Consider the following 15590-nt stretch of genomic DNA (forward strand, 5'->3'; position numbering starts at 1 on the left):
GTTTTGTCTGTGCTTCCTCCCCCATAACCACATCATCTGTAACCCTTGAAGTGATAAGCTTTCTGAAAAGATTAGTGCAGTTATCATATTTAAAAGATAAGCAGCTTATGCCAAAATAGACGGTATTGTCACTGGAAGAGTAATGGGGAGAGTTGAAATGAATCAGTCCAATGCCCTCATCTTGGCTATTTTGTTGTAATCTTGCCCTGTGGGTATGTTTCAGTGTGGAGGGTAGGGACCTTTGGCTTTGCTTAATGATCAGCTCTGAACCTGACCATTAGCAACAGATAAGCTAGGTAGATAAAAACAGATAGAAGCACCGAGGCAAAGTCGGCCCATTAATAGCGTCAGAATTCAACACTGACTAGTCCAATTTTTCCCAGAAAGATACTTCATTTTTATCCTTCTTGGCTTGCAGTTTTAAGGCAATTAAAGTATTTTTTTTTTAATTTGTTTGAAAGGGGGTGGCGGGGAGAGTGGGAAGTTGAGATGCGGAGGAGAGTGTATCGCTGAGACTACTCCCACCTGCTAGTTAACTCCCAGCAAAGCCCGCAACAGCCAGCAGCTGGGAATCCTTCGGGGTTCCCATGGAGGTGGCAGGAACCCCAGCACTTGAGCCTTGGGTTGCTGCCTTGCAGGGTCCGTATTAACAGGAAGCTGGAATTGGGAGTGGAGCCCACACTCCAACCCAGATGTCCCCATTTGGGATGGGGGAATCCCACTGTGCTAAACACCCATCCCAATCTCAAGGCAGTTTTTAAAGCTGTTTTTAGAAATAGTTCTTTGACTTGAAGTAGTTAGGGATTGGTGACCTGGCTCTTCCATACTTACTGCTTATATCTGTGGGCCGTTTAACTACATTAAACCTCAGGTTTTCCTAATTAACACTGGGACAATATACTTGTCCTCATGTTGTTGTGATCTGTAACATATATTAAGTAGCAAGATGAAATTAGTATACTATTGGCAGCAGGATAAAATACCAGTGATTACCTAGTAAATGGGCCTGTCACCAACTAATACATCAGATTTGCTGATTTTTTGTTTGTTTGTTTTTTTGGTAATTTCTCAGATTCCTCCTTCATTTCTGATTCCGCAGTTGTCATTTTGCACACCGAATAATGGGGAGTCACATTGATACTGTTGCCATGAGGACTTTTTTTAAGCTAGTAAATGTGCATCTGTTTCTGATTTCAGATTTCTTCTTGTGCTGAAATTCTATGATGTGTAGGTTTATGACTTTACGTGCCTGCATGTGCTTCTTTCACTCATCCTGTACATCAGTGCTGGAAAAAATCCCTTTCTAAAATGATTTAGGACTCAATTGCTTTTAGTGGAGCCTCTCTGTGAACAGTTATCAGATATAAACCATGTAAGTGGATTTTTAAAATTTTTCTTCCTAGAAAATTTGCTGTACAGGTGACATGAAGAAATGCCTTGTAAACTATAAAATGCCATATAGGTGAAGAAAATATTATAATCATCCATAGATAATTTTGCTTCTTTGCTTTTACATATTTCATTTTCTTTATTTAAATTGCATTTCTGTTTCCTTGATGTTTCTTACCTTCAGAAGCAGAATCAAAGCAGGCATGTTTTCCAGAAAGCTTGATTTTACCATTCTCTTAGCATCAGTTACTCACTTCTGTGGAATATATCATCTTACCTTCCTTTCATCCACCCATCTCAGAGCCTCATTTTAGCATATGAGAATGCTTCAAGAAGTTCATGCAAATGCCTGTTTTGAAAAAGAACTGCATGGGTTTCTAAGTTTTTGCACAAAATAATTTTTAAAAATTGTAAAAGTTCTTTCCTGAACTTTCTGTTGCATGTTGACTTTTTCCTTGTTCGATTGGACAGTCCCGAGATGGCATGAGCCGTAGCATTCAGAGTGGAGGTGCTTTCAGGGTCATTCAGAACAACCCCATGGGCCTGCAGGGGAGGTACCCAAGTCTGGGGACCTGGATTTGGCTTTGGGGCTTCATTAGGAGACTCAGCTTTTCTATTTGAAAGTTATTATTAGGAGATTTAATATCGTCAGAATCTTGGTAATTTTTTGAGTAATGTGTAAGCTCAGAAAAAAAAAGTATATTTTAATTTTTGACCAAAAATTGACTCTCAAATATTGTAAATAGAGTATTAACCAGGAATTAATTGGGCTCATTCTCAAAAAACTGCTGAAGTACCTGGCGAGAAGTATCTGTTTTCCTGTAGGGCCTGCATTTGCAGTTAGCAAATATTGATTGAGCACTGTGTCTTCCACAGGTGCTATGCTAACTCTGCGCCTCTTGTGTTTTATAAACAAGCAGGCATGGCTGAGAGAAGGTAAGTGGTTAGCTTAAGATTGCAGAGCTTGTCGGTTGGGAATGACATTTGAGTCCAGGTCTTCTGAATGCAAATCACATTCATAGATTTCTTTTAAAGATTTATTTTACTTCAAAATCAGAGTTAGAGTGAAAGAGAGAGAGAGAATATTGATTTTCCATCCACTGGTTCATTCCCGAAATGGCTGCAGCAGTCAGCACTGGGCCTGACTGAAGGTGGAAGCCAGGATTGCCTTCTGGGTCTCCCACATGGGTGCAGGGGCCAAGATGGAAAATCCACTGCTCTTCTAGGCTCTTAGCAGGGACTTGGATTGGAAATGGAACAGCCAGGATCTAAACTGACACCTGCCGAAGCTGGGGATAAGCCTGGTATGCCATGAGCTGGCCCCACCTTCATAGATTTAAATGGGCTTCTCTCCAAGCTTATTCACCACACTTGGCCACATTATAGCACTCTTCTGTTCTGGATTCTTTCAGTTCCATACATGTGTTGGGGGTGGGAGGTCAGGGACAGGGGGAGAAGGGGGTTTCTTGCAGTCTTGTTCCTTTCTGATGTCCCAGGAGGTAGATGTGCCAGTTACTTAATGAAAGTGTCACTTTAAGATTCTTGTGCTGTTTCTGGTCTCACCTTTGTACTTTAGTAATGTTGATTCTTTGGTGCTTCTTTCCAAGTAAGCTTATCTTTGAATGGTTGGTTTTGGAATCTTAGCAATAAAATTCTGCCTCTCAAGTTTGTTAGTATTTACACAGATCAGCTAAAGCTTAAGGTGCTTTTTTTTTTTTTTTTAAACAAATTGCTTGGTCATTCTGTTTTCTATTTTGTATGGTTGATCTAATAGTTTTAATATATTACATCTTTAAATTTGGTTTTGTCTGTATGGTTAAAATATTGACATTTTTATGAGCATGGTATGTTTAAGGTTATCTGTCGCACTGTATTGGACAGGGTTGGAGGATGATATGTCCTTGAGTTTTGAAAGCATTTCTATGTACAATATTGGCTTTACTTTGAGTTTGGGGAAATCCAGAGAATTTATTTGTTCTGCAAAGTTTAAGTCAAACCTACCCTTTCATTCTCAATGGTACAGGAAGTCTGTAATTGAATGAATTTCTAAGTAGTCACTCAGTCACTCATTTAGGACGTAGTTATGAGTACAGACTTTGTTTAAAACACTGTGAAGTTCAATGATGAGACAGAAATTCTGTTCTTAAGGAGATTATGACCTAAGAAAGGTGGTCATGCTAATGAAATGTGGCGAGTGCTGAGGGATGGATTCAGGGAGAGGGGCTGTTGTCTGCATCTGAGAGTGATGGGGAGGCATTCCCCAGAGGGCTTCGCAGGAGGCCAGCGATGGTGTCTGAAGGGTGGAGGTCCTAACGGTACATTCAGGAAGATGAAGTAGCAAGGATGGAATGGCAGACAAGGGAGGAATTATTCAGGGAACGATGAAGGGGGAGGGAGGAGACAGAGGGTGGCACCAGAACTGGGGGCAGCAGAGAGCTGGGTCCCGTAGTGAGCTGGGTCCCATAGCGAGCTGGGTACCGTAGCAGGAAGCAAAGGATTTCAAGTCAGGGATGTGGTGGGGGGGAGTGTGTAGTAAGAAGACAGAACTGGATGAAATGGGAAATGGTGATTTTCCAAATATCTGTGGATTTTTCTTGACAGGTTGTGTTCTTCAAATTTTGTGTTTCCTAGTTTTGGAACTGATTCCATATGTAAGGCATATCACACTGGGAACTTACTCATTTTTGTGTCTACTAGTATTTAAAAGCATGTTTTTTTGAAACAAGGTACAGAATCCTTCTTGCTGCCTTAAACTTGTAAACAGTGTATTATCATGTGTCATTTCTTTAAGATGAAGAAATACACTTGGTTATTTTAATGCAAAAATATCATTTCCTTGTATAAACATTAAGTGTGTCTTCATCAGTAAAATGGGTCCCAGAAGTTGGAGGTCCCTAGCTCTCTCAGTGTAGTTCATGATTCAGTTCTGGTTTATTTATGCTCTGCTATGTTCCAAAAAAGTGTTAAAGCAAGCTGTGTCAGGCAGTGATGACCTTGCTCCAGCACCTTGTGGTGTCTGATACCGCTTGTTGCTGCTGGGCCGAGGATGCTGGTGTCAGAGGTAGATGTGCTGTCCTCAGAGTACCTTCGAACAGCTCCTTCCTGCTGTGCTAGCACATGAGAGACACTGGTGGGAAAGCATGAATGGACAGCCTGCCCAGCACAGAATCCATTCTCAGAGCTGTGGCCTCGAAAGTGAAAATTCCCTGGAATTATCTAGAAGGTGGGAGAGCTGTCAAGTTCTGTGAGGAAAGTGTGTTCCCGTCCAGTCTGATGCAGTGTTTCAGAGTTTACAGGGTTGGGTAATTGGATTCTGGATTTATTATTTTAATAGATACTTAGAACTCCTTTGTATCGCAGTAGGGAGGCAGCAACAGTTCTTTTGAATAATCTCTAGAGGACAGCCAATCATCTTGGCACAGAGCACTTAAAATTGTTTAACTTAAAGATTATTTTCTCTTTTCTTAAAAAAAAAGGCAACTGTCCCAAATCTGCTGATATTTTCTGATATGAGTGTCTTTTATGCTACCTAGCAAATCAGGACAGTCTGTCCTGACATAATGGTGAGATCTTGATAGAGGCTTTGAGGCAACTGTAATAGTTGATCTCTTGGAGAAATGCTAGCAGTGGATACCAGAAGCTGAGAACGCAGGCAAGAAGGGAACAGGAGAGGATGGCTAATGGATACTGGAATGGTAGGAGTGATTTTTAAAATTTATCTTGTATGTGAAAGATTTACAGAGAGAAGGAAAGATGGAGATAAATATCTTCCATTTGCTAGTTCACTCCCCAAGTGGCTGCAGCAGCTGGAGCTGAGCCGATCCAAAGCCTGGAGCCAGGAGCTTCTTACAAGTCTCTCACATGAGTGCAGGGTCCCAAGGTTTTGGGCCAACCTCTATTCTCCCAGGCCACAAGCAGGGAGCTGGATGGGAAGTGGAGCAGCTGGGACTTGAGCCAGCCATCCATATGGGATGGTGACACTGCAGGTGGAAGATGAGCCTGCTATGACACTGTGCCAACTCTTCCCCGTCCCTCCTTTTTAAACAAATGTATTTCTCAATTTCTCAATCTGGGCTGCCATAAAGACAGCTCAGGAATTTATCTTTCACATCCTAGTGTAAGCCAAAAAAACAACAGTGAATTGTTGAAGGTCTGTCAGTGGAAACAGAGAAATAATTATTAATGCTGTGATTAACAAGTTAATTTTATATTTTAAAATAGCTAATAGAGTTTCGCATGTTCCAAACGGAAAGAAATGATTGATGTTTGAGATAATTGGTATACCAGCTACCCTGATCTGATTGTTGCATATTATATATATGTATTATGTACTCTGTCAATTCAAAACTTGAAATTGAAAAAAAAAGTGAAGAAGACCCCATAATGTCAGTTACCTCTCCTTATTCACAATTCCAGTTTCCATGATTTGATCACTTGTACTTAAGTTAAAAATTCCAGAAATAATTTGTTTTTATTGTAGTGTATTGTTATATTTGTTCCGTGATACTGTGATTGTGGTTAATCTCTTAGTGTAGCTGTTTTAGCCATTGAATTTTATCTTAGGTGTATGTGTGTAGCCAAGCACATATAGAATTCGTTACTATATGAAAATTCCCATATTCCCTGGGGTGTTGGGAGGGATCACCTATGACTAAGTAGCAGAGTACTGAATCTTTTCAAATGAAATTAAATTCAGTGCTGTGGGGACAGGATATTTTAAGTGGGTACCTGGAATTGATTCAATCATGGTTGGATTTAATTGCTGATACGATGTGTGTTAAGTTTGAGAACTTCTTTTGAATGTACTATGAACTTGAAAACCTCTTTAAAAGCCTGAAAAAAGAAAAAAAAAATAGGGGCATTTTGGTGATTTTGAGCCTATCTGCTGAAAATATAAAATGGCAATACCAGTTGATTAGTTTGTAAGAGCAACTGATTGCCATCAGGAAATATGGAAATGCACTAACTGAATTTTAGCTAAAATCTTTGCATAAATGGTGAATGGGCTTGAAAATTGAATATCATGTTTTATTCAGTACAGGCAGTAATTGTGTTCTTCCTTTAGCTTGATTCATCTTTGTGAAGTATGTTTTTCAGCTGTGATCACCATTAGAACCAAATAAAATGTAATTTAGTATAAAAATGAGCTGAATTTGCAACCAGACCTTCAGGTTATTGCATTACAAAACATGAAAGTGAGACTAAAGAAAAGCAAGCTGTGTTCAGTTATATTGCTATCACCAAGAGTAGTGGTATTAAAAATAGTAGTTATTAGCACAAAGCTCTCATGTTATCAGTAAGTAAATGCTTATTTTTTTCTTTTGTAATATAGTTCTTTTCCATTTTTGAGTATGCATGCCAAGGTACATGATTTATTGGTTTCATGTACGATATCTACAAATAAGAAAGATGTATGTATAGCTTACTATTTAAAAATTTTTAAAACTTTGGAATGAATATGTGATAGAAATAGTTATATTACTATGCTGCAGGGGTTCTTAACATGGAGTTCATGGGCCAATATCCTCTGAATGGGCTCTGAGGGAGTGTCTATAAACCTTCTGAAACTCTATGTAAAATTTTGTGAATCAGTGTGTTTCTCTAGAGAGAGGTCTGTAGCTTTCCACAAATTCCTGTAAGGGTCTGTGACCCTACTCCTCACCCTTAAAAAGGTTACAGATCTCTGCTATTGAGGATTGAGACTTCAATAACTCCATTCATCCTGTCTTTCCCTTTTGCCAAGTTTACTGGCTATATCTGATGTCATTTCTCAAGCCCGCAGTATGACTGGATCTGCAGTCTGTTTTTCCATTTTGCAATAAATGTGATTGCAGTGCCTTTGGCCTTTACAGGTGTTTGGGCTCCATTTGTTGCACAGCTAACTACCTGGCCCTTCATCTCATGCTGCATTCATACATCACTCCCCACTTCTGGCCCCCAACCCTCAGTAAAAAAGAGTGGCTCTGTTGTTTGGGTATGAAGATGGGATTGTGTATGTGCATGGAGGAGCCCTGGAACAATTCACGGAAAGGGAGGCTCTGTTGTGCATTTTGTCTTAAACAATTGGAATCTTGGGGCGGACGCAGTGGCTCAACAGGCGAATTCTCTTCAGGCAGGTGTCAGCATCCTATATATGGATAGTGGTTCCCGTCTTGGCTGCTCCTCTTCTGACCTAGATCCCTAATTGTGGTCTGGGAGGGCAATGGATGCAAAGGCTTGGGACCCTGCATCTGCATGGGAGACCTGGAAGAAGCTGCTGGCTCCTGGCTTCGGATTGACTCAGCTCCAGCTGTTGTGGCCTTTTGGGAACTGAACCAGCAGATGAAGATCTTTCCGTTTCTCCTTCTCTCTGTAAATATGCCCTTGCAATAAAAATAAATAAATCTTTAGGGCCCAAATTGGTAGCCTGGTGGCTAAAGCCTTTGCCTTGCACGTGCTGGGATTCCATATGGGTGCTGATTTGTGTCCCAGCTGCCGCACTTTTCATCCAGCATCCTGCTTGTGGCCTGGGGAAGCAGTTAAAGATGGCCCAAAGCATTGGGACCCTGCACCCACTTGGGAGACCCAGAAGAAGCTCCTGGCTCCTGGCTTTGGATTGGCTCACCTCAAGCTGTTGCATCCATTTGGGGAGTGAATCAGCAGGTGAAAGATCTTCCTCTTGTTCTCTCCTCCTTTCTGTGTATCTGACTTTCCAATAAAAACGAATAAATCTTTAAAAAAATTTTTGAAAATTTTAGAAGCATAAATAAATACATCTTAAAAACTATTTGCATTTGAGTATAAACTCGTAAGCATCCTTAGGTCTGATTGGTTGTATACCTACATTTTCCAAGTTTTATTAGTTGCTTAGCTCTCTTTGTTTTTTTCCTCAGTAACATTCTTTAATTTTTAAGGTGTATTTATTTGAAAGGCAGAGTGTCACACACACACACACACACACACACACACACACACACACACGGAGAGATGGAGTGAGAGAAAAAGAGAGATTTATTGATTGGTTCCCTAGTTCCACCTGCTGGTTCACTCCCAAAATAGCTTTAGCTAGCTAAAATTGGGAGCCTGAAACTCCATGTGGGTCTCCCATGTGGGTTCAGGGGCCCCTGCACTTGGGTCATCTTGTGTCTGCTGATTTTCCAGGTACATTAGCAGAGAGCTGGTCTGATACGGGGGTTGCTTGAACTGTAACTGACACTGTTGAAGAATGGGATCATTGCAAGTAGTGGCTTAAAACACTGTGCCATGGCTAAATTAGAATGGTCACTTTAGAATAACCATCTTAATTTTGGTTTCTGTTTGTTACTTTGCTCAAGCAGCCTGCATAGCTCTTCATTGCTGACAATTAGAGCTGATCCTCTGCTTGGCGTCAGAAACTTACCAGAGTCAGGTGGTCATCTGATTTTCAGGCCTCATTTCTTGCCAGTTGCCCCAGTAAACAGTTTATTTGAGATTAAATGAAATTCTCAGTTTATTGTTCCTTAAACAGTCCTTGGCATTTACTGTTTGTGCCCAATTATATTCCTTTCCCTGAAATGTTCTTTATTCTTTTCTGAAATTCTACTTATCTTTTAAAATTCAGTTTAGATTTCACTTTGCTTAAATGTCCAGACTCAATTATTTACATTATTTAAAGAATCTGTTCCTTTTTTGTATGAACTGTATTTCACTCCCCGAGTGCTTGCAATGGACGAGCCAAGAGCTGTTGTGGAATGTGAGAGAGATCATATTGGACCCAAGAGTAGGATGTTACAAGGAGTCTATTTCCCAAGCTTGGTTACAGTAGCTCCTGCTACACTCCAGGAGCCACTGCACTCAGCCAGCAAAGTCAGGGTTTTTAAGCTTTCATCCTTCAGCCAGATTGAGAGCCACTCAGTACAGTTTCCTGGTGCAGGAGGCAGAATGGGAATTACTAGAGCCTGGAGTTTTCCTGTAGTTAACCTAATCTAGTACATCAGGAGGTAGGAGGGTCCGGGTGGGTGCTTGGAGCTGCTGGAGTAATTTCTGAGCTGTCAGTTGTTCTGAAGTCAGGAGGGGCGGGGTGTTCTTTTCGTGCCTTCAATTAACTTGAATGGTGCCAGAGGAGTTAGGAAGGGCGGGGTGCAGAAACTCCTTTTCTCTCCCTGTCCCCTGTCAATTAACCTGACAAGTGAGTGAGAGTCATCAAACCCCATCACAGAGCCAGGAGCCTCCTCCGGGTTTCCCAAGTGAGTGTAGGCTTTGGGCTATCCTCTACTGCTTTCCCAGGCTGCTAGCAGGGAGCTGGAGGGGAAATGGAGCAGCCAGGACACTAACTGGCTCCCCTGTGGGATCCTGGTGCATAAAAGGTAAGGATTAGCCACTGAGCCTTCATGCTGGGCCCTGTCAATTTTAAAGCATTCTTCACAGTAGGACAAATTTTTCTTGAATACTTGTAATGGTAATATGAGGCACTGTAAAGTTACTGAACTTTAAAATTTCTGCCCTTTAAGGAAATCTAAGTTGTTTTTAAAAAGATTTGGGCCCGGCGCGGTGGCGCAAGTGGTTAAAGGTCCTCACCTCGCACGCCCGGGATCCCATATGGGCGCCGGTTCTAATCCCGGCAGCCCCGCTTCCCTTCCAGCTCCCTGCCTGTGGCCTGGGAAAGCAGTCGAGGACGGCCCAAAGCTTTGGGAACCTGCACCCGCGTGGGAGACCCGGAAGAGGCTCCTGGCTTCGGATCGGCATAGTATCGGCCCGTTGCGCTCACTTGGGGAGTGAATCATGGGACGGAAGATCTTCCTCTCTGTCTCTCCTCTCTGTATATCCGCCTTTCCAATGAAAAAATAATAAAAAATAAAAAAAAAAAAGATTTATATGTATTCATTTGGAAAACAGTTACAGAAAGAGAAGGACACACACACACACACAGAGTGACAGATAAGGAAGGAAGGGAGAAAGGAAGGAAGAAAGAAATGAAACAGAAAGGAAAAGAAAGATCTTCCATCTGATGTTGCACTCCCTGAAATGGCTGTAATAGCTTGAGGTTGCACCTGCCAAAACCAGGAGCCTGGAACCTTATCTGGGTCTGCCTCATCAGGGCAGGGGTCTAAGCACTTGGTCCATCATCTGCTGCTTTTCCAGGAAGCTCCCTTAACTGCCAGGGCTGGACTAGTCTAAAGTGGGCGCCAGGAAGTTCATCCCAGTCCACCATACAAGTGACACCGACCCAACTGTTTCAGCAATAACTGCTGCCTCCTAGAATCTGCCTTAACAAGAAGCTGCATTGAGCAGGGCTGCAGGCCAGGCACTGGGATGTGGTACATGGTGTCTGAACTTTATCATCATATTTTGTAAGAGTATACTTACAGTGTTCTACCCGCAACATAGGAATAGATGCTTAAGTTTGTCACAGAGTGCTAGGAGTTCAGCATGGGCTAGGTAGGCCTCTTGGAAGCAGTGATACTCAGAGGGCACACTGTAAGGGCCTAAGGAATTTGAACAAAAATACTTGGTAAACAAATATCTTTTTGCTTTACTTAAACAGGATTGCCTTTCCCCTCTTGGTCATTAATGTCAGAATTGGTAGGCCTTACTTGGAGTGACTCTGAAAAAGAAGAATTAGTTTTTTATCTTCTAATTGCTTCTAATTGCTGCACAGCCAAAGGCTACTTTTACTAGTATTTTTACCTGGGGTAAATGTTGGAGATTATTTCAGTTTGCAGTTGTCTTTATGGAGGACATTTGGTACAGCTAGAAAGTGAATATTTGGTGTTGTTATAACTTGAGTTTTCCTACAAATGCTAATTGGCTATAAGATTATAGATGAAAAAAAGTGAGAGAGGAAATAAAGGCAGTTAGCTGGAGATTTCAACACATGTCTGTAAGGAAAGTCCATCTTCCCCACTAACATGTCACTGATGAACTAAAACCTGTTTCTTCCACTTTTTAAAGCCTCCCAGAGCTCGCGTTGGTGATGACTGTTGAATGGTTGTTGAAACGTTGACCAGGCACGTAGGACCAGGATGTCCAGATCCACGTTCATCCACAAGGCTTGGATTTCCTCCAGTTTAACTTATAAAGTCGTTGATCCTGAAGTTTGTGCCCCTTGGGCTTTCTTTCTGAAGGCAATCTACAACACTTTTTACTTTTTAAATTAAAAAATGAACTATGTATATGTAATGTGCCTGACAGTATTCTAAAAATAAATTTAAAGAAATAAGTCTATAAAAAATGAAGAATAAAGTGTATAGAGTTGGTAGGTGAAGCTCTTTTAGGTGAATTACAATTTGAATTAATTTGTCTGAAACATTTAAGATTAGAAGTATTTCAGATTCTAGCCTTTTTGATTTTAGAATATTTGCATGGGTTCAATATTCATAATCTGGGACGATGAAGTTGAAACCACTCCAGAATTGAAGTTCAGAGTTGAATTTCAGAGTCTTGTATTAGGGATGCACAGCTTGTGTCAGGTAGATGTTGATTTAGACTGTCTAGTGAAACACTTCTTCTCCTCCTGCTCCCCCAGACTGTCCCTTCTATTTTTAATCAAGGGGTGGGCACGTGACCCAGGTTTGCTCTGTCCTCATGCTCTGTCCACTTGGATGGGACACAAAGATGGCTGCAGGGTGACCATGTGACTACAGCAGGTTCATCCCTTTTCTTGGGCTTTGACAACATGCTGGGTGAGGGACAGGCTCGTTTCACTCAGAGTTACTGAGAGGGCATAGAGGATGCCGGGAAAGAAGCCCATCCGCAGTGGGGAGGAATGAGAGCAGCACCGAGGGTGAGGTGGAACGGACAGACCAGCGGACTCCCTCCCTCGCACACACGTGTGCCGTGGCTGGCGTGTGTGAGCGTGGGCAGCCCCGGGAGTGTCTGAGTCTCGTAGCAGCTTAGATTCAGTCTGCCTTGTACTGGTCAGTTACATGAGCTAATCACGTGCCCACCTGGTTTGTGTTCATTGGAGTGGGGTTTCTGTCTTTTGGAACTAATCCCTACCCCCGTTGATACGTTTTTCTCTTGCTGGCTCACCAACATGAATAGGAGTGTACTTTGTGAATTGTTTATTACATAACACTGTGGGAATCTTTCTGTGTCAGAACACAAACGAGCCGTTCTGTTTTTTAAATAGTGGCAGGACATCACATTGGATATGAGTTCTATGATTTATTTAATAGATCTCAGATACCCAATTTTGTGCTGTTTCACTCTTTGATTTATTTATTTATTTATTTATTTTACACGTTATTTTATTGCAAAGTCAGATATACAGAGAGGAGGAGAGAGAGAGAGGAAGATCTTCGTCCAATGATTCACTCCCCAAGTGAGTGCAACGGCCGGTGCTTTGCTGATCTGAAGCCAGGAGCTCTTCCGAGTTTCCCATGTGGGTGCTGGGTCCCAAGACTTTGGGCCTACCTCGACTGCTTTCCCAGGCCAGAAGCAGGGAGCTGTGTGGGAAATGGAGCTGCCGGGATTGGAACCGGCGCTAAAAATGAGATCCCAGTGCGTTCAAGGTGGGGGCTTGAGCTGCTAGGCCATGATGCTGGGCCCTCTTTCATTTATTTTTAAAAGAAGGTTTATTTACTTATTTGACAGGCAGAGATACAAGGAGAGAAAGGGAGAGGGAGAGAAATAACTTGCATATTCTGGTTCACTCCCCGGATGACCACAACAGCTGAGTCAGAATATCAGGCCAGACTGGGAACCTGGGACTTCAACAGGAGCAGGCTGGCAGGGATCAAAGTTCTCTTTCACTGCTTTCTCAGGCTCGCTGCCGGGACCTGGACCAGAGGTGGGATAGCCAGGACTTGAGCTGGGGCTCACAGAGGATGGCAGCTGTGCAGGCTGCAGCTGAACGTGAGCAACACAACTCTGGCCTCTACACTATATTTTAGTCAACATTCTAGCTTCTGTTTATTTTTATACATGTATGAGAACATATTCAGGGAATTATTAAGGAATTATTAAGGGAATTATTTAGAAAAGTGATGTCTTTTTGAATTGTCATCCCAAAGGTTACGTTACCTTACAGTTTTACCAGTTGTATAGAATGATTGTTTTTTCTTCCATCTTTATTAACTAATGTTTATTAGTCATTTCTGATGAGTGAAAATTGTCTGACACTGTACTTCCCGGTTTTATGACTATGGGTGAAGTTGATAATCTTTTTAATTTTTTTTTTAAGATTTATTTATGTTTTTGAAAGGCAGATTTACAGAGGGGGAGAGTCAGGAAGATCTTCATTCTCTGGTTCGTTCCCCAAGTAGCTGCAGCAACTGAGCAGATCCAAAACTAGGGGCTTCCTCCAGGTCTCCCACACGGGTGCAGGGTCCCAAGGCTTTGAGCCATCCTCAGCTGCTTTCCCAGGCCACAAGCAGGGAGCTGGATGGAAAGTGGAGTAGCCAGGACGCACACTGGCACCCATATGGGTTCCCAGTGCAGGCAAGGCAAGGATTTAACTACTATGCTATTGCGCAGGACCCGAAGTTGATAATCTTATCAAATGTTTACAGTGTATTGGATTTTCCTGTTAAAGTTTATTTATATTTGTTTATTGTTCTTTTTAAAAATTGTTTTGTAGCCACAATATGCTATAAATACAACTATGATTTTGTGTTTATACTAAAGATTTGGGTAGATAATTGAGCTTATTGCTTAATTATTCTAAAAGGAAAATATGAATTCTGCTACAAAGACATCATACTTTTCACAGGTCTTCCTAGACATGTAATTGGCTTGTATTTAATGAAACCGTGTAGTTAGCCAGTTCATTTTGTTAGCTGCTCAGTGAGTGGTTAATTGAGGTGATTTTATGGTTGAGCTGATTACTGTGAAACTCTTGACTTTGAGAAGTTTCTAGATCAAAATCATGACCATTTTGTGGGACTCAGTTGACCACTTGTAAATTGGTGAGGACTCAGAACTGTTTTCAGAGAAATGGGACTCTGCTTCCTTCAGTCAGCTCCCTGGATTGGCTGCCTTTTAGACATTTTTATTGATTAAGCTCTTCCATTTTGATAAGAATATTAGCCTGACCCTGCACTTGATTGACTGTGACATATGCGCGGTAACAGTAATTAGCAGTATGGAGTAGCATGCTCTGGTAAGCATGTGTCCACTTATTATCCTGCTCATTTTTTAGTCAAAGGCTTAATGGGCAGATACAGACTCTCTGGAGAATTCCTTAAATACGGTGAGTGCGGTGCTTTAGAAATGGTTTGCTTTGATTAATCAGAATATCAGAAAGCTGGGCATGTTGGCACCATTGTTTTAGACCAACGCAGAATTGCTTTTACAGGATTGTTCTTTGATGTAATGCAATCAGTGTTCATTGAAAGCTATTGAAATAAGCAAATTATGAAATCTAGTACTTCTTTTGTTGATTGTTGAATTCTTACAAGGATATTCTCTCTCTAAGATTTATTTATGTATTTAGAAAGCTGAGTGGGGATAAGGGAAAGATGGAGATCTTCAGTCTGCTGGTTCAGTTTCCACAGAAGCCCGGCTGAAAGCAGGGGCCCAAGTCATTACGCCGTCTTCTGTTGCCTTCCGAGGCGCATTAGCAAGAAGCTAGATTTTTTTGAGCAGTCAGGATTCCAGCTTCATAAACAGCAGCTTTACATGTTGTGTTACCATACTGGCCCTGGGTATTCTCTCTCTGTGCCCTTGTTGATGTTTCACAAAACGAGCTAATGTTTGATGGACAAATGCGGCTTTTAGCAGAACGGAAATGCTTAAGTCTGATAAGGAGTTATGTGATGGTTAGAAGTATGAGCTCAGTAGCTACATTTTTGGTTTGACTACTGGCTGAGCTTTTCCATCTGTAAAATGGGGTTGATAATTGTACTTTTCGCCACAAGTTTGTTGTGAGACTTTAATCAGTTGGCCCACATACATGGCTGGCCTAGGATACATGCAAGGAAAATGAGCTGCAATGGTTTTTATTTGTGTTTTAAAGTCGTTGTTATTATTAGAACCAGGTAGTAATTTGTTTTTCCAGTCCTGGGTACCAGGGGAAGCTGCGTTTTCTTTGACCACATGCTTTGCTTTCATTATGTGGAGATTATGACTTGTAGCTGATGCTGTTTGTTTCAAAGGAGCATCAGTCAGAATCACAGCTCTCTCCTTGCATATGGGAAAACCTTGAGGCAATTGGTTTGTGGGGTAAACTTAATTTTGACTCACCTATTTCTCATTTCTAGAAGGAGAATCATACCTTTTTTTCATTTTTTAATTATTATTAT

The 15590-nt window shown here is 41.5% G+C and overlaps 1 long non-coding RNA gene and 1 other non-coding gene across 2 annotated transcripts; one reads left to right on the plus strand and one right to left on the minus strand.

Annotated features, from left to right (window-relative positions):
* Positions 1-612: 612 nt before the first annotated feature.
* On the plus strand, positions 613-11477 carry LOC121164720. Its single transcript, XR_005885154.1, has 2 exons — positions 613-2325; positions 11299-11477. It is a non-coding gene; the product is annotated as an uncharacterized LOC121164720 (long non-coding RNA).
* Positions 5435-5557, minus strand: LOC121165482. Its single transcript, XR_005885263.1, has one exon. It is a non-coding gene; the product is annotated as a small nucleolar RNA SNORA31 (small nucleolar RNA).
* Positions 11478-15590: the final 4113 nt, after the last annotated feature.

The sequence above is a fragment of the Ochotona curzoniae genome, unplaced genomic scaffold, assembly GCF_017591425.1.
Source record: "Ochotona curzoniae isolate NIBS_2020 unplaced genomic scaffold, NIBS_Ocur_1.0 contig_883, whole genome shotgun sequence".
NCBI classification, from domain to species: Eukaryota; Metazoa; Chordata; class Mammalia; order Lagomorpha; family Ochotonidae; genus Ochotona; species Ochotona curzoniae.